Genomic DNA, 6,041 nt, shown 5'->3' on the forward strand with positions numbered 1-6,041 from the left:
GGGGTGCGGTGCTCTGTTACCCCCCTGTAGTGCAGGCTCCAGGGCCGCCACCAGCATTTCAGCGCTCATGGTGTCGAAATGCCTTCCGGATCTGGTCTCGACGGAAGATGAGCACATCCACTGTCTTCGCTTCGCCTGCCCGACATGGTCAAGGTGCCCGGTCAGTCTCGACATCAAGAGGTTTCAGGCGGCAATTGTGGTGGTATGGGCTGTAACCATGTTGGCAGATTGTCAAGCGATATCCCTTGCTGTCAGGGCTGGTGGTGCGCACTGTTCGGTGGTTGCGACGGTGGTCGGGTGTCTTTGTGTTGGTCGACTGACTGAGTGTTGATCGTTGTGATGCTCAGGGGCAGCAATTGAATCAGATGAATTGGTTACTGTGTGCATTACGTAAGGAGGGCAGTGGGGTCTGGCGGGGAAATAACCCGCACCAATTGGCCAATCAAGCATTTGGGCTTGTCAGGTACCGTTGTTGATGGCCAGGCTACCCTGTGTATTTTCTTCTGTTTACATCAACAACTCTTGCCTTTTCCCCTAAAACTATCATGCGAATGGGAGCACTACGTAGGTACATTTAAGTCTATAATTAATAATCAAAACTATAATAATAATCTATTTATTACGTTCAAATCCGCCGCTACCGTTCCATTTGTATGAGAATTATAGCAATATAACAATATTTTCTATATTATAGTTACAATCAAAATCCTACTTAGTAATACACACAACCCAGTATTTAATTGTTATTTTTACCTATAATCGAAGTTACTACCTAGTGCCCAGACTAGGCTAGTTTAACTAAGTATAACCTCCTCCACCCCCTCTTTCCCCTCTTTTGCTAGTATATTAATAAATTGTTCAAAAATCTACTATTTCAACTACTAATAAGCTTCTTTAACTTACACAACTACTAACATTCTTACTAATTACTTTATTTAACTATTATTTAATTATATTATTACTATATTTAAGACTAGGGACCTCGCCCTATATTACTATACCCTTATAAAGTTCCAACAATAATCTATCCGTCTGTAACGAACGGCAGTCTAATCTACTTAAATAAAATAGCTAAAGGTAAGAACTATTAGAGTCGTTCGGTGAAGCTAAAGGGTTTATAATAAGTATATTCGTAATACTAGTCTCAATAATAATAATTAAATTATATTAATTACTATCGAATTATCGGATAATCTAAATTCTCTAATCGTCCCTTTATACTTCCTATATTGTTTATTCTATAGTTGGCTCACTTATATTATTATAATACTGGTTTACTCCGTAAGCCCGGCGTTAGTTTACTATTGTAAGCCCGGAATTAACTTACTAGCGTAAGCTTGGAATTAGCTTACTAGCGTAAGCCCGGAATTAGTTTACTAGCGTAAGCCCTATTTCTAATGCCTTTCTTAACCTTACTTTAGCTTATAATTATACGAATTAATTTTTCTAAATTATTTATACTATTAATAGTTTAATTAGTCCGTATATTTATTTTAAGTTTATAATACAATATTTCCCCTCTTTAATCAACGTCCTTAACGGTTTATTAATTCTTTACTATTATAATTTATATTTTTATATACTACGTCCTTTATTATTCTAATTATAGTAAATTATTCTTTTTCCCTTATTATTTAAGTATATTGTCCTCTTATATTTAAAAACGTTCTTCCCGGTCGGCGTTTAAATACTAAAATTTAATTATTAATATTAAACGTTTTGGAATTATTATTATACCTTATACTTACTACGCCGATTATTATTTTCTTTATAAGAAGATTTCCAATAATAGAAAGTATACTAAATATATACGGTAAATATATCTTTATAAAATTATTAATACCGATATAGAATATAAGGTTCCTTCTTATTAGGGTTATAAGTATTGCTAATAATTTTTGATAATTAATATTATTATAACTTTTAATTAGATTTAGTAAACGAAGAATAAATTTCTTTATTCTATTATAGAGCGTTTAAAATAGATTAATATTTAATAGAAGGATTTAAAAACGTAAATTACCTAATTATTGGATTTAGAGCGGTAGTAATAAGATTTAATTTTTTAAGATTGCGAATTATTTCTTTGTAGTATAATTAAATTAAAGGTTTTAGAAGTAGAGGAGCGGACGGTTAATTTAGAATTAGAGCCGTTGCTTATAGAGTAGCCGGTAGGGAAATTTACTTCCTTTCCGCCTATTAATTAGGCTTTACTAAATATATTTACCTTCCTTTTTTTTAAGTTAAGTAATTTTTTTACTCCGGCTAATCCGGGTTCCTCTAATAGAATTCCTTTAGTTTCCTAGGATAATTTAAATTCCTAATGGGTTCCTACGTATTATTTTCGGGGCTAAATTTATTCTACTTAATAAAGTATTCTAATTCTCTTTCTTCTATCCTTAAATTTAAAATTTGTTCTATATTTTATTCTTTTTCCTTATCCTTAATATTAGTTCGCGTATTAACTTATATATTTTTAAGTATTAGTTCTAGTAATACGATGTAGAATAAGTATAATTTTAGTTTTATAATCTTAAGAATATCTAATTAATATACTATATTGGAAATTTTCTTTTTAATTTTAAATAGCCCTACCCGTCGGTCGTTGAATTTCTTATTAGGTTTTTTTATTTTAAAATTCCTAATAAATAAAAGGATTTTATCCCTCTTTTTCAAGCGAAGTCCCTCGAACCTTTTTAAATTAAAATATTAATTTATCTTTTATTTAACGAATTCCAATTCTCCTTTAAACTTTTTATATAGTATATATAATTTCTTAGCCTTAATTGAAGCCCTAAGGACGTTCGTATCTAATCCTTCTAAGAATTTTAATTTATACCCGTAATTTATAAAGAAAGATAAAACTTTAGTAATTTCTATAGGGGAGGTATTATATATTAATTATATTATAGGTAATAATTTCATTTAATTGTTTTATTTGAAATTAATATAATTTTTTAAATATTATTCTACGATTTAATTAATCCTTTCCGTTTATTTATCTATTTGCGGGTAATATACTATTAATATTTTACTTTTAGTACTAAATTTAGTTATTAATATTTAATAAAATTTTGGACGCAAATTTAATATCCCTATTTATAATCTATTCCTTCGGCCAACCGTATATTAAAGTAATATTCTAATAAATTATATCTATAAATTACTTTACTAATTATATTTCTTTATAGGGTAAGAAATAATTCTATTTAATTAGCCTATTTACTATTACTAAAATACTATTATAAGTAATTCCTATTATAATATTTATAGACGGTAGTAATTTAGTAATAAAATTTATAGTTATTAAACTCTACGGCCTTTTTATATTTTCTAAGGGTTCGAGGAAATTATATAATTTATATTTTATAACCTTAGTTTTATTATAATATTTATAGGCTTACAATATTCGAGCTACTTCGGTTTTTATTTTTAGAAAATTGTAGTATTATTATATTTGTACTATAATTTTAGTAATACTTATATATCTTCCTATTTTAAATGTATATATCCCTATAATAAGCGTTTTATACTATTTAGACTAAATATAGGCTTTATTATAGTATTATAATTTATTATTCTAGAGGACGATTCCGTTTTTTTAATTATTTTCCTATTTTTATTACTCCTTAGAAGTAATAACTATAGTATAAAACCTAGGGTCTTATATTTTAACCCTATAAATAGCGTAGTATTCTACCTATTCCTATAAAGGGTATACGAATAATTTATTTAATTATTTTTAAAATAAGAATATAGAGGCTTCTATAGCGTTTTTTATATAGTTTACCCGCCGGCTTAATACGTCGGCGCGAGTATTCTCCGATCCCTTCTTATAATTAATTTCAAAATTAAATTCCGATAAGAATTCGGTTTAACGTATTTAATAGCTATTAAATACCTTTATAATTATAAAATATTAAAGATTATTATAGTTAGTATAAATTTGTATTTTATATATAATTCTATTAAAGTATAGCTTCCATTTTTAAAATATTTTAATAATAATTAAGAATTCCTTATTATAAATAGGATAATTACGATAGGGTCTTTCTAGCTTCTTTAAGAAGAAAGTTATAGAATATAATTTTCTATATTCGTTATATTATCCTAATTATTTTTTAATAATATAATCTAATATATCGGTTTTAATTTTAAAAGGTTTGTTTGGGTTAGAAAGTTTTAATACGGGGTTTATAGTAATTATATTATAAATAACCCTAAAAATTTCCTCTTCCGTTTTTCCCTATATAAAAATAGTTTCTTTCCTAGTAAATTTGTATAGCGGTCTAATAATTTTCCTATAGTCCTATATAAATATATAGTAGAAGTTAATAAACCTTAGGAATTTATAGATTTCGGTTATATTTTTAGGTATTAATTAGTTTTATATAGCTTCTATTTTATTTAATTCTATCCTAATTTCGTTCTTTAAAATTAAATATTTAAAAAATATAGTCTCTCTTATATAGAATTCGCTTTTTTCTATATTAATAGAGAGTTTATATTTATATAATACATTTAATATTTTCCTTATGTATTCCTTATATTTTATAAAGGTTTTAAAATAGATAAAGATATTATTTAAATAGTAAATAGCGAATTTATTAAAGTAGGGTCGAATTATATAATTAATAATAGATTAATATATTATAAGTATATTAATTAATCCGAAGGGTATAATAAAATATTTGTAGTATCCGTAGAATATACGAAATACTATTTTCTATTCGTTTTCTTCCTTAATTCGTATATAAATATAGGTAATAGGTAAATTAAAGTGCGTAAAGTATTATACTCCTCCTAATTAGCTTCGAATATATAAAATTAAGGGTAGGGGATAACTATTTTTTATAGTCTCTTAATTTAATTGCCTATAATTGATATAAAGGCGTAATTTTCCGTCCTTCTTTAGTATAAAGAGGATAGGGTACTCTATTAATAATATAAATTCCTAAATATATTTTCATTTTAAATTTTCGTTTAAGTATTTTTTTAATTTTATATTCTATTTTTTATTAATATAATATACTTTAAAGAATTTAAATTTAGCTCCTTCTTTAAACTTAATTTTATAGTTCTATAATCTTTATAGTAGTAGTCCTTTAAAGTATTTATTAACGAAAGTCGGGTATCCTTAATATTCTATTAGAATTACTATCTTCGGTTTTCCCGCTTATTAGTTCTAGTAATAGTCAAATTTATATTGAACGTTAATTGTTAATACCTTTACTAATATTATTAACCCTTTTTCTATAATCTTATTATTTTTAATAATAATATAGATTATAACTTTTTATATTATTTATAATAGGGCTATAGGAATATTACTTCCTTAGTTTACTTCTTATTATACTCCGGGTTTTTTATTAGTAATTAGGTATATTTTAGGACGTAGGCGGCTATTTTCCTTCTAATTAATATTTAAGTTATATATTATATACTATAGGTACTTTAGGATTATATCTTTAAATAGCCCTATTTCTATAACGTCGAAATTAATTTTAATTATTTTACTTTTTATTATAATAGGGAATAGTAATATTTCCCGTCTTATAATTTATATTTCGAAAGGTCCTTTTACTACGAAGGGAACTTTCTTCTTTTTTTAGGGAATCCTTAGTTAAGTAATAAATTTAAATAAAATAAAATCTAATTAAATTCCGGAATCTACTAATATAAGAGCCTAGTAATTCTTTTAATAAGCTATAATTTTAAATTGCTAATCCTCTTTCCCTTTTTCTATAATAGCGACCTTTATAAGTATTATAGGGTTTTAAATTTTATTTTTCCGACGGCTATATCGCCGGATAATCCGTTTTATTTAGGGATTTAATTTCTACTGGGCTTCTCTAAAAGCCCTAAACCGTTTCCTAATTCCTAACAATAGTTATTAAGAGTATCCTTTTCCTTAAATTTAGGCTTATTTAACGAACGGTATTCTTATAACTATACTAAATAGGCGGTTTTTTTATCCTTAGTACTTTTAATTATATTAACCTATTAAATATAATATATAATTTCTGCTTTATACGCTTATA

The sequence above is a fragment of the Neurospora tetrasperma genome (assembly GCF_000213175.1).
Source record: "Neurospora tetrasperma FGSC 2508 unplaced genomic scaffold NEUTE1scaffold_5, whole genome shotgun sequence".
Classification (NCBI taxonomy): Eukaryota; Fungi; Ascomycota; class Sordariomycetes; order Sordariales; family Sordariaceae; genus Neurospora; species Neurospora tetrasperma.